Source organism: Vairimorpha necatrix, chromosome 6 (genome assembly GCF_036630325.1).
Source record: "Vairimorpha necatrix chromosome 6, complete sequence".
Taxonomy (NCBI): domain Eukaryota; kingdom Fungi; phylum Microsporidia; family Nosematidae; genus Vairimorpha; species Vairimorpha necatrix.
The window spans coordinates 672,464-686,926 of NC_088821.1; positions in this window are offsets into that span (position 1 = coordinate 672,464).

The following is a 14,463-nucleotide window of genomic DNA, read 5'->3' on the forward strand; positions in this document are numbered from 1 at the left end:
CGAAGCCCAAGAAAGAGCTATTCCTCCCAGCTTCATCACTATCAGTTGCATTGAATCTTCCTCTCCCAAACCTGTTAATTTAGTAATAATCAGTAGATATCTTAGCCATACTACTATATCTTCGTCTGGATTACCATGGAAATTTATTATACCATTGGCCATTGTCGCCATGTTAGTAAAATTATTTATTTTCGTTTGTTTCCTTTCTCCTTCCATAAGATGGGGTAGAATATTATAAAAATATAAAGAAATATCCAAGCATTATAAATGCTCGGTTTAAGCGTAAGTAACTACGACAATAATAAAACGATTAAATCTTCTACATTTTTAATCATTAATGGATTTAACATTTATGACCAATTACAGAGAGATTACAACCATATTAGTATCTTAAAAGAAGAAAAAAATCTATTTGGTAAAAGTTGGAGACATTTGTAGAGAAAGAATATGTAATGCTAGAAAATTGGGACAAAAATGGAGCAAGAGGAAGAAGGTATTATGTGTCGGCAATAAAGGGTACTGGATCAAACCGAAATGAAATAGTAGATGGACTCATATTAAGAACATTAAACTCTATGGGGGCAGAATATGGTATTATAACCACATGGAAACGTTCATTTTCCCCAAAAACAAATTTCTTAAATATTTTTAAAAAAATTATTGTTGTTTCCCAACAAAAAGGAAAAGGAGGTGCGGACAAAGGACACAAACAATAAACAATTTATTTTTAAACAAACCAGGCCCAAGGAGCCTATTATAAGTAGCTTACTAGAAGCCTACTTTCAACGAGGGCCCATTCCTCGTGACCACACAAGTCCTAAGAAGGATCGTAATTTCTTCTTACTTTTAGGAACTGGTAATCCTTGAATGCTTTTCATTCTTTCTCCATCCACACTTATTCCCTCTTTTAACACAACATGACCTAGGATTTTTATGTGGGTATTTTGAATTCGCACTTTTTCTTTTTAAGTTTTAGTCATACTGATTGAGCTTTTCTAGTACCCTCTTCTCATCTCTCCTATGATCTTTTCCATTTTACTATAAATTAGTATATCATCTATATATACTGCAACAAATTTGAATAAGAATTCTTTTAAAATGTTATTCATCGCCCGCTGAAATGCAGCAGGTCCATTAACAAGCCCTAATGACATTTTTGTAAATTCAAATAATCCTTCTCTACAGGCGAAGGCTGTTTTTTCGATATCACACAAGGTCATATCAATTTGATGATATCCCGATTCTGCATCCAATCTTGTGAAGTAAGTAGCTCCCTCTAATGCATTAATAAATTCTTCTACTCGTGGCATTGGGTATGCATCTTTAATAGTCGCATCATTCAATCTTCTATGGTCCACACATGACCTGTGGTCTCCATTCATTTTTGAAACAATTATTATCGGACTTCTCCATGCACTTTCACTAGATATTATGATTTCCATGTTCAATTATTCTTTTACTATTTTAGAGGCTATATCTTCTTTCGCATCACCTAACTTGTATAACTTTGCAAGTATTGGTTTATCATCTTTTGTGATGATCTTGTGGTAACCTATGGCTTTACGCTTTGCCACTAACCCGGATTGGATTTCCATTCTATTATTCCCAGATATCAAAATTAATTGTTTTAAACAGTAACTATGTCCTATGATACATGGAATAGTAATATCTCTTGTTATAATAAATTTATTTCAAATATCAACCCACTAATCAATCTTTATTTTAATTACTTTTTCTGCAATGATCTTTTTTTTCGATCCATTGGCTGCCCAAAACTGTTGTTTAGAACGATTAACGGCGGGGTTGTTTGGCAAAGCTCTGGTCTAAATAGATTTATATCAGCTCCAGTATCGTTAAGCATTTTAAACTTAGCTCATGAATCGTTTAAGGACGCTTTCTGAAGCGTAGTCCTACTATCCTCGAACTTTGGAACAGAGCAATTATAAATAAATTTCTTTAGATCTACCTTCTTTTTGACTTTTCTTGTCTTCTCTTATATCACTATGAAAACTATATAATTTACATCCTGACACTATATGGTCTTTTTCCCGCGAATAAAACACCTTATTTAGCCGTTACTCACAGGATCCCCTTAATTTTAAAAGTGGTCCTTGCAACTTTTCGCTTTTGCATTCCTAATACCTCCCCTGCGAAATTATTGTATAACATCTATCTTCCCCAGCGCTAACATTACTTAGGGCTTTGTATATATATATATTCGTAAAATAATATGTCCTACTGATTATTAAAACTATGTTTGCTATATGATTTAATAATCCTTTCAACACAAAGGCAATCAATATGTCTTTTGGAACATTCCCCCTTCGCGCCAATCCCGCCATCTTATCTAAATAGTTGACGAGATATCCACCATGATATTAAGAGGAGATAAGTTTATCTATGGTCACTTTCGTCGCCATGTTACCAACAAACCTTTCTTATAAAATTGTCAGTCTTTCAAGTTAAAGGCCAATTGGCTGGGGGATTATCCAATCCCTTGCCTCTTTTTTTATGCAGACATTTTTAACAGGAGTACAAGTTTACCCTCACGTACTCTCTCAGTCTTCTCACATCTAACAAGTCCTCCAAGAATTGCTGTATATCATCTTTCTCTTCATTTCTGAAAATGAGAAAGTTCCTGACGTTGTTGCCAAATTGTTGGAATGAAAACATGGGCTAATTTATTATAAAATATTTAAAGAACAACATATCAAATATTTTAGAATGGACGCTGCCGAATTCGTCATGTGTTACACTTCTTACCCTTTTAATTATAAAATTTTCTTGATTATCAAAATCTATTAAAAGTAATCCGTATAGTCAACAAAGATAAATGTGTGGATCCAATTATATATTGTAGAAAATAGACATGTTGTAATATGGAAAAAAGTAATCAATAATTCTTTTGATTAGCAAGGTTGCATAGGGAATTAAAATTAAATAAAACTTAAGATAGAGCATCGAAAATACTTTTTATCAGGTATTGACTGGACATCATAAATTATAAAAAGCAATTTAATCATCTATACCATATGTATTTGCCATTAAAATGCAGAAAATAACTTATAATAACAAAAACTAATGTGATCGGATAATCCCACGTTTTTGCAAAACATAAGTTAGCATATTAATCAAAATATAGGCGCTACTTCATTTTCTTGCCCTCCCTAGAAAAAAAAATTATTTAGAAGAAATTTTATTTATTCCAACCTACAAAGTTTTAAAATTTTTATATAAGCACACCTATGATCAACATTATTGAAATGATTGATATTTTTTTTTCCAAGCGAATTCTTTTAGAAATAAATTTATCCTATGCCTTTTAAGCCCCATTCTCGATCTATATTCATTCTTCAAATGGGACCACAAATTTTCTATATTATTTGTGTGGTCTCCTTCCGCATTTATAAACCCAAGCGATTGATTTACTTTGTAATGTTCACTCCCAAAATTTCTAGAGGCTGGGGGCATAAAGGGTATCCATCAGAAATTATAATAGAGCCACGTTTTACTCTGTGTCTAAAAAACTCTCTAATAGTACCAGATTGTCGATTCGGTAGCAATTCAAGAACAAATTCTCTACAGTTACCTTCTACTATGCCGCCTATAATCCATTGAATTCCAGACATGGAATTCAAAGTTGAAGAAAGATTAGATACAATTACCCCGTTGCATATGGCGGTTTCATCAAATTGTACACAAACAGAAGTTCCTCATATTTGGTAGCTATCATCGCTTTTAGAAGTAATGACTTCCATCACTGTATCCTTGATTTTAATATATGAATATTCACATATTTTGCAAAGATCTATTGCTTGGTAAGTAGTATAATTTAATACCCAGCCATAGAATGCTCTAAGAATTTCGTGAAATTGAACGCTTATCCCTTTAAACATCGTACCATTTTTAAGTGAGCTCTTCGAACTACACTTTTTATTAACACAACGATAAGCTTTACTGTCAATTTAGCCGGAACATCCATTAATGTTCATACGAACAGTTCGTTCTGATGTCGAACAATGTCTGCAAGCAATCGATCTTTTTAAAAGACCATTATCTAAAAAAAAATCAATTGCTGCTTCATTGTGCCTAAAGCACGCATCTTCGCAGATATTTAGCTCCCGAATAGCTTCCTTTAAATTTCTTATTAAGGATTAAAAAATTAAAATTTTTTAACCCCTTAATGAGAATCTGAATGAGGCATTTAAAAATTCTCAAATCGACAAAAAATACCTTAACTTCATTTTTTTGCCCCCCTCAAAAAAAAAATGTTTAGATTTGAAAAATAACACGTTTTTGTATCTTTTTATGTATGTTTTTTTTTAGGGGAGCAAGAAAATGAAGTAGCCCCGAATAATGCATAAATGACGGTTGCCTTACTTGTTTTGTTTGCTGTATAAATGCGGCTTTTCTCCTTGAGGTAATGCAATATAATATATCATCATGTTCTATTGTGGTTACTGATCAAAGGAGAACATATGTTGCTGTACAGATAAATCGCGCTGATAAGCACAGGACTATGAACCACGTCGTCAATTTCGTTTACTTATACGATCCCGAGACACAATACCAAACAATAAAGAATTTGTTTTCGTTTCAAGAGATATATTTAGTAAGAATGGAATTAATAGGACAACACTCTGAGTACCTTTTATAGTTCCTTTGTCTTATAAAATACCCCCGAACCGATGTAAAAATAATCATCTTTTTTTTGATTTAAAATAAATTTTAAAGTCTCTTTATATATTTTTATTTTATATTTACTTTTTTAAATTAAAAATGCAGGTTTCAGACGGCCATGTACCGATTAAAGTATATTTAGAGATTCTACAATGTTGGATTTTAATATCGAATCAATATTTGATTTTGTAGTATCTTTCTTATTTAATTTAATTTAAATTCTAACTCGTATAATTATATGTACACAGATCTATAGCTATCATTTCTTTGTTTTAATTCTTTTAAAAAATTAAAAAATAATGCGAAATAAACAATAAACATTCATTGTGTGTTGTATGGTACAAAAATAACATACATATAGTTACAACAATGGAGATTCATCAGGAATTTATTCTTAAAATATCATAGACGTACAGAACTCAATAATTAACTAAAATATGTGTTGTCAACTAGCACAATAATTTCTTTAAATAGAATTAAGGATAAATACCGACAATATCAACTTGGTAGTGGGAATGGTTTTTCATAAATCACTTATTTTACTTTTGTTATCATGTTAAAAAACATGACTTGTCATATTTGTCCTGTTATATTTATATCTACATTATAATCTTTTGTATTAATAAATTTGTTTCATTGTTTATGTTTGTGTGCGATATTGTTTAAGTTCCATTTTAAAATTGTTTAAGTTTGTTTGCAATATTGTTTGAGTTTGTTTGTAATATTGTAAAATTGTTTGAGTTTATATGTAAAATTGTTTAAGTTTGTTGATTAAAAAGTTATTTAAACAAACAAATAAAACTATAAATAAAGAAAAAAATTTAACCCCAATATGTTTTTCGTGAACTTGCTCATTGTTTTCATTAAAACAATAAGACCATTTACTGCTGTCATTGCAGAAGGAACATGCGAACAAATACCCGAAGATATTTGTAAGGCTGTAGGTAGACGAGGGGTTGTAGCTAATTCTACAAATATCAATGCCATGGTAAACTTATTGAATAAAATGAACATTGAAAAGGCCTATGTATTTGGGTGGGAAGATTGCCCCGAGACCATGGTATTGTATTCTAATGGAGCTCTTGTCCCATACATCAAAGACAGAATCAGTAGTAAATACGCAATGTGCATAGGAGATTGTCCATGTAGACCTAAAATACTAGGTGAATCTACTAAAGAATGTTGTGCTATTAAGGAAGAGAGACCTAAATCATGTTGCGGAGCAAAGAATGTAGAATCCAAGACCTGTTGTAGTACAGGTAAAAGGGCCGAAAGTCTATGCTCGTGCAATCAGATGCTAGTCAACAAATCTGGTTTTACATTGAAAAGCCAACCTCACGTGTCGTGTTGTAATACGCAAGAAACAACATCATTCTGTAACATTAAAGATCATGAAGGTAAAATGTCAGAACCCAAAAAGTGTTTTTTAACTCAAGAATCAGCGCCCCGTCAATTTGAAAGATATAAAGGTTCATGTTGTTACATTGACAAGAAATCGTGCTGTAGGCAGACACGACCGAGAGCTTGCACCAATGATCGTAAAAATAATTGTAGATATCAATTAAATAAAAGACCGTGCTGCAGTTATGATTATAAACAGCATTGTTTTAAAACAAAAAGATGTAATATTGATAAAAACTCATACAATGATAAGTATCATAAGCGACGACCTTGTGATAATCGCTCATATTGCTTATCCTCAAGATCATGTTGTGATAATGAACACTACGAAGAATCTCATGGATTAAGACAAGAAAGCGAGTCTTCTTCAGACATTTATATTCAGAGCTCGGAAGAATATTGTGACGTGAAAATAGATAATTGCTTAGTACCTCCTACTATCGAACATAATGAATATTTTCAAGAATTTTTTTATGCCGATGAAGAAAGAAAAAATAAAACGACGACAATAAAATCAAAATCTTTTGAATTTAAGACAGTCGAAGATGGAAATATTTCTTTAGCAGAAAATGAACACACATATCAACACACAAAAAAAGAAATAGTAATTGACAAATGTGATGGTAAACTGTTGAAAATTCCTAGAAAATTATATGATCCATTCCTACTCTATCAAATTACTAGTAAACTCAGTTCCAAGCATCGTATGCCCGTGTGTCTATATATCACTGACGATGATTTATTATTTGTGATGATAAATCATAAGATGTATTACGTTGACATAACATGTAGAAAGTTAGTACTTGAAGAAGTATGTAATAAAGATAGGGAAATGCTTCAATTGCATCTCATAAGATTTAGAAATTAAATAAATACTTAGTGTAACATATTTTCTCAATACACAAAAAAAACACTTTTCTTTAACACTTCTTTTTTTTCTGATATATTACTATTAAAGTAATGACTTAAAAGTTTGAATTTGAATCTTATAATAATGTGTCTTTGTAAAGAACTCATGTCGTTTACAAGCGTGAAATATGCATTATTTATTTTTTATGAAAATCATTATTAATAGAGTTTATTTCTAATTGATATTTGCTCGAACAAACATAATAATACTAATCTACATAAAAACTTCGTTTAGCATATTTTTACTAAAATTTATCTTAATCATATTTTTTTTTCTTGGCTTATATACTTATAAAATCATTTTTTTGTTGTAAAAGGTCTACGTATTACTAGACGTAAAATTTAATGAGTTTAGAAAGATTTAGAAATGATATATTTATTTTAAATCATCAATTTGTATTTTGTAATTGACAATTCGTTATGTACGGTAATATATTAATTAAATTTATATTTTATGTTTTAATTCGTTTTGAATGAGATCTACGATATATTTTATGATATATTTCGTAGGGACCAGGGTATACATCATATCATGAGACTTAAAAGCATCGGCATTAGAGTATAGTTTTTTGTACTTAAAAATTGGGATATGAAACATTTGGATTCATTTCACCTTTAGATCATTATTACTATAAGTCACATCTATGTCAGATTAACAAACTCTGATTAAACTTTCTATTTTTAAACAACCCCATTTTTGTGGCTATAAAGTCAATGATGGCATTATATTTTTTATATATCTACTTCTACTATATTACACTAATAATGTTAAATGGTTTTTATTTTTTTCGTGTTTTAAAACACACCAATTTTATAACTTCATACTTATTGTGTCATTAAGATTTAATCTAGTTGAGATTCTCAAACTGATTTTTCGAAGAGCATGTATTATATTTTTATACATCTCTATTCGAATTATGTTTTTGTAAAACTTAAATCCAATATATCATAAAGACATTTTTTAGAATTTTTTTAACATTTCCACAAAAAAAAACGAAAACATATTACTCAAAAAAAATGTGTATAATTAGTATAAAACAATTGAACCTAAAACATTTAGAAGATACTTCATTATAGGTATTAGGTTGGTATGATTTAATGGTTAAATTGCGATGTTGCCCCCCCCCCCCCACACCTAAAAAAATAAAAAAAAGGGGAAAAAATAAAAAAAAGGGGGAAAAATGAAAAAAAAGGGGAAACAAAATTTATTCAATTAATTCAAAATCAAATTCGGGCGCTAAATCGTAATTTAAAAATGATATATTATCAATCTCAAAAAAGCATAACATTCTTTCAAGTAGTGATTCTCTATAAATTAACTTAAAACGAGCTATATAAAGTTTTCGAATGAGATTCATTAAAGAACCATGGCTTGTTCCTTCTTTGCGCAATTCCCTTTTAGTTACAGACCACATTCCCTCAATTGTTTGGGTGTGGGCGCCTGTTGTTGAATTTACAAAATTTTGGCTATGATTTACAGTTAAATGTAAATAGTTATAATCCGGATATAGTTCCGAAAACCCTTCATAACCCTGCCAACAATCAGTAATAATTGTAGATCCAGGTGCGATTTACCGTTTTATTAAATCGACAAGAGTAGTTCTTGATCGACTTTCAACACTTTCGAAAAATAAGAATTGCTGTCTCCTCGTACAACTCCACCAACGGCCCAAACTTGGTATTGAAGGATTCTACCGTTATGGTTTTTACTTTTAACAAGCAATGTCTCGTCTATTTCAACTACGCAATTTAAACCTCCTATGGTTTTGTTTTGAAGGTAGTTGAAATAGGATAAGAATACAGCGTTATTAAAACGCGTAAACCAGCGAGATACGGTACTACTTCTAAATCCAATTCGATAGTAGCCGAAACATTGCTTACACCTTTAACCCATTCACACAGCAAAATGAAAAGATCTTCGATATCTAATCTAGAACTTTTAAAAATGCTTTCTTTGTAAATGTTACCTTTGTTTGAGCATTTTCTCCAATTTCGTCGTAAGTAACAACGATATTTGTCCAAATTATTTCTAATTTTGGTCATGGGTGTCATGCACTTATTGTACATTGGTACCTTTAATATATTTTTTTCAAGAAGATATAAAAATAATTCTTCTTTTTTATATATTAATTTTCTAAAATTTTTTATGTTCATTTTAGGGGCATAATTTTTCCCCTTTTTTTATTTTTCCCCTTTTTTTTATTTTTTTAGGGGTGGGGGGGGGGGGGGGCAACATCGCAATTTAACCGATTTAATTTTCTATTTAAGTTTTGCTTAGATGTAATTTCTACTTTTTTAGAAACCATGATCTATTCTTTTTAAATTCACCCAGCACAGGTAGAAGTTTAAACAAAAAACAAGAAGAAGAACGAATCAAGTTGATAACGTTATAAAAAAAGAATGCATACGCTAGTGTACTTTTAAAATATTAAGAAAAAAAAATAATTAAAAATTAAAACAATAATACTGTTATGTCCTTTCATAACATAATTTTATTTTATTTATTTTATTTTCCCTCCAAGTTTTTAAAAAAAAATTATAAATAAAATTTTAAGAAAGGAGGGCATGATGAATTTAGGAAACAACCGTAATCAAAATAATAAATATAATAGTAATAAAAACATTAAAAATATTAAACATAAAAAAGGCCTCATAGAGGCATATCTGAAAAATGGCCATGTCCCCATAGGACATCTCAAATACTTATATAAAAAAAATATGAAAATAACAAATTGAAAATTTATCCAGGATATTTCAAATTTTTTAAAAGGATGCAAAGGTCTTATTGAAGATGATGAAAGTCGAGTTGTACAAAGGGAATTAAAATACTAGTAACGGGAGTGTCTTACACGATTATTGTTTTTATATGATGAATAATGACTACTCTATTCAAGAAAAACTTTATAATATGAGAAAATGCATAAATGTTATATGTAAATAGATATTGGAAGTCCAACATAAGGTTTTATGTTTGTCTGAACAATACAATGTAAATTGATCCTGTTTCTAAAACAAATATTTTTTTAAAAATAATCGAATCGGCTCTTTATGTCTAAAAAAAAATTAGATAAAAAAGATATTGCAGTTTTTTTTTTCGGAAAGATTTTTAACACGAACCACAAAAATCTGAACTCAAATAGGAAGTTTAAGCATCCTATTAAATGCCCGAAACCGATAGGGTGTTTATACAAACAACTATGTACATTCTGTCATTGTTTTTTACTTCTTCGTATTTCAATGAATTGATATGTTACACAAAAGCCAAATATCTATAATATAATTATCGACAATATAAAAATAATCCAGAAAAAAATTATAATTTATAATATAAAAATCCATACTTCATATTCTACTATAATGTAACATATTGACGTATAAATTAAGAAGAGCACGAAGTTTACACATTTTATATGACGTATAATAATTTCGCATAAATGAAATTAATTATAGTTTCAAATTAAGTATTAAATTTTTTTACGATAATAAAGACCTAAAAACATTTTGGATAGGGTTTAATCTAAATGAAAATAGAATCAGATTCTACTAGTGTTTTATTAGAAATCAAAACTCAGTTGTAAGTTCCGTATCTCATACATTGCGACAAAAAGATTAACGATACAATGATTTCTTTAAATATTGAAACCATATTTAGTTGTCATTGTCTATAGCAAAATTAAATAAAGCTTATAGAAAACATATGAACTGTAAAATACGTAATATGTTATTGTTAAACACCACAGTATATATGCTTTTGAACTGAAGCTAGAAGACTGCATTGAGACATGATACAGACAAGATACATAAAATGAATTTGGAACCCAGAGAAAATTTAGATAATAAAGTACGGAAGAAGAAATAAGCCATTGAGCCCGATTCTAGAGTTTTTTGGGTCGCTTCGCAAAAAACCCAAAGCCGTGAGACAATTCTCAATTGTATATTTTTTTATTTCACTAATCTAATGCAAAAATTATTTTCATATTTTTAATTTATAATCGTTATATTTATTTTATATTTATACGACTGTTTTTGATAAAAAATTTTTCTTTATTAAATCAAGAGCCTATTTCTAAAAAAAATTATTGTTTTCTATTTTTAGACATAATAATGCATTTTGTTAATATTTTCTAAATTTTTTGTTAGAGACAATATATCTTGAGAGACACAAAGACGTTTGACAAATTCAGAAACATAATCTTAACAAGTTTTAAAGAAAGTTTTTACTAAACGAGGGGTACTTGTAAATATTGTTAATTACAGTCAAACTAAATAGATCCACAAGAGTTCAAATAATTGAATGTTATTTTTAAGTTTTTAAATAGTTTTAAAACATATATATCAATGAGAAACTAAAAATTTTAGAAATATATGTTTTTTTATATATTCTTGCTGAAGTATACAATCAAATATCGACGAAACATATTTTTACAAGAAGAGATTTGTTTGCATGCATAAAGCATTAAAAACATTTTCAAAAAAGGATGAGATATCATAATAAAATATTTACAATTCCTGTAACAGCTACATCGATCTCCCATGTTAATATACAGTTACAACTCCTTCTCTAACTAAAGTTATATGTGTGAATGTCTAAAAATTACCCCTCAAAAAAAATATTAATCTTTTTGTCGCGGCCAAATAAGGGGCCTGGTCATGATGTTATGTTGCTTTATTTTTTTCTATGTGTTTCATCGTTTTATATTTTAATTTGTGGCTCAATGTTTATATTTAAGAAAATCCACTACTTTTGTTTGTATTTATCAAAAGCTAACAAAATAAACCTGTATAACTTTATATTTTTGTAGGTCTACTGTCATGTCATAATGACATCATATATATAAAAGAATTTTATTTAATTTTTTACCCCTAAAATATAAAAAATGATAAAAAAATAAAATTGCCAATTTTGATCTAAAAATAATTTTGAATACTTGAATTGTATTTTATAGACAATTTTCAACCACTTACATTAATTACACTTGATTTATAAATCATTTTCGAAATGCTTAGAAATATGATTTTCTCCTTTTTAATTTCTTCCTTTTAGAAAAAGAAAACAAAAACAATATGAAACAAAATGTTGAAAAAATTGGTTGCTAATGTGTGAAATTACCTTAATTGAATTTATATTTGTTTCTGATTTATTTACCACTGCAATGTTGGTTCAATAATTTACTTACATTTTAAAAATCACATTTGCTCCTTTTTAATTCTTCCTACCAGAAATGAAAAATCAAAAACCAAACCAAGAAACAAACATTAAAAAGATGATTTACAAACATTAGAAATTTATCAACTGACTTACAAACTCAATTAAATAATATTTAGACTAATATCAATGCTATTTATAAAAATCATTTTCTCATTTTTGTTTTCTTTTTTTCCAAAATGGAATTTCAAAAACTGTTAACCATTTATTTATTAAGGGTTCTAAACCCTACATCCCCCTCCAGACGGGTAGTCTCTCCATCTTCTAAACAACTCTTCCTTATCTCTTTCAAATCATAATGCCTCTTTTTAACAATTTTACCATCCAGTAGTCTCACAATATATGAATCATTTTCACTTATAGCTACGATCCTTCCGCGACCCGTGAATCTTCCCTTGTCTGTTTTCGCACGTGTACCTAAATTTTCTCTCCTAGCGATTCTTACCTCTTGGCCTACTGTAAATGTCTCTCTGTGTCTTCTCTTGAACCGACCAGCATATTTTCCATTTTTATCATTTTCAATTATAACTTCAGCAGTTTGATCTCTCCACGCTTCCATCGGCGTACATTTTATTGCTGTATGTAGTGTATTATTATATCCTTTGATTGCTCTTTCTATCTTTTCAGAAATATTCCCATCATTTTGCTTTATCAATGTCTCTCTTATAGTTCTGATGCATCTCTCGATTCTACCATTACTCCTATGAGCTTCTAAGCCCACTTTCCTATGTTTAATATCATTAATACTACACCATTCTTTAAATCTATTACTTACAAACTCTTTTCCGTTGTCTGTCACATATTCCTCTGGAAATCCATCTTCCCTTATCCACTTTTGTAATACCTCTATAACTTCACTACTCTCTTTACATCTCAAATTCGAACCCCACAACCTTCTAGTAAAGTAATCAATACCCAGTAACACATACCTATTCTCTCCACCTATGTCCATTAAATCCAACGCCACTTTCTCCAATTTCTTTCTAGTTACTACGAAATCACATCCTCCTGTGTTTTTCCTATTGTTAATCCCACATATTTCACAATTCTTAATTACCTTATTAATATGATCTTTCATACCAGGCCAATACCATCTTTGTTTAATGTTATAATAAGTGCCTTTGACACCTCTATGGTTTAACTCCTCATGTACTCTTGTTATTTCATGTTCTCTACTATCTAGGCTCAATATCTCTTTCACCTCACCTGTGGAAAATTCCCAATACTGTTTACCGTCCTTTTCTTTAATATGTTTCTGCTTTTTTCCCAAAATTTGTTTTTCGATCACTTCTTTTCTCTTGTTGTCCTTTTCTTTTTGTTCATCCGAAACTTCTACCTGATCATACTGCCTACTTAACGCATCTGCATCTGTCATCAACTCCCCTTTCACATACTCTATTGTAAAGTCAAACTCTTGTATCTGTTCTACCCATCTGTTTATTCTGTTATTATTGAAGTATGGCTCATTTCTGATCTCTGCTAATGCTTTATGATCCGTCATCAAATGAAATTTCCTTCCTCTCAAATCACTTTCTACTTCTTTATTCCAAAAAACACCGCCAACATCTCCTTCTCACTTATCGTATATCTTCGCTCGGTAGGAGTCAACATTTTCGATGCCCATTGTATCGGAATCCACTCACCCTCTTTATTTTCTTGTAATAGAATTGCTCCGATCCCCGTATCACACGCATCAGTTCTTACTCTAAATAGCTTTTTTCCGTCCGGAATCTTCAACTTTTTCATATCTCTCAAGCCTTGCTTCATATCCTCAAAAGCTCTTTCCATATCCTCCGTCCAATTCCACTTAACATCTTTCTTTAAAGCCTCAGTAAGCCTTACTGTTCTATACGCATAGTTGGGAATAAAGTCTCTAAACCAACCAGTTAGTCCTAAAAATCTTCTTAACTCTCTAACATTCTCAGGTTTTCTATATTCCAATGTCTCCTGCTTTTTAATCTCATTCGGTCCCATGACCTCCCCATTAATTGTTACTCCCAGCAACATCACCTCATCTTTTTTGTATTGTATCTTTGTTTGGTTTATTCTCAACCCACACTCTTTAAACTTTTTAATTACCCTCTCTAGTAACTCGTCATGCACTCTTACGTCTTTACCATGAATAACTATATCATCCATATATACTTCCACGCCTTTACCTCTGAATTCATCTAAAACTCTGTTCATTACTCTCTGCATTACATGAGGCGAATTCTTAAACCCCATAACCATACTATTCCATTCGTATACTCGACCATTCACTTCAA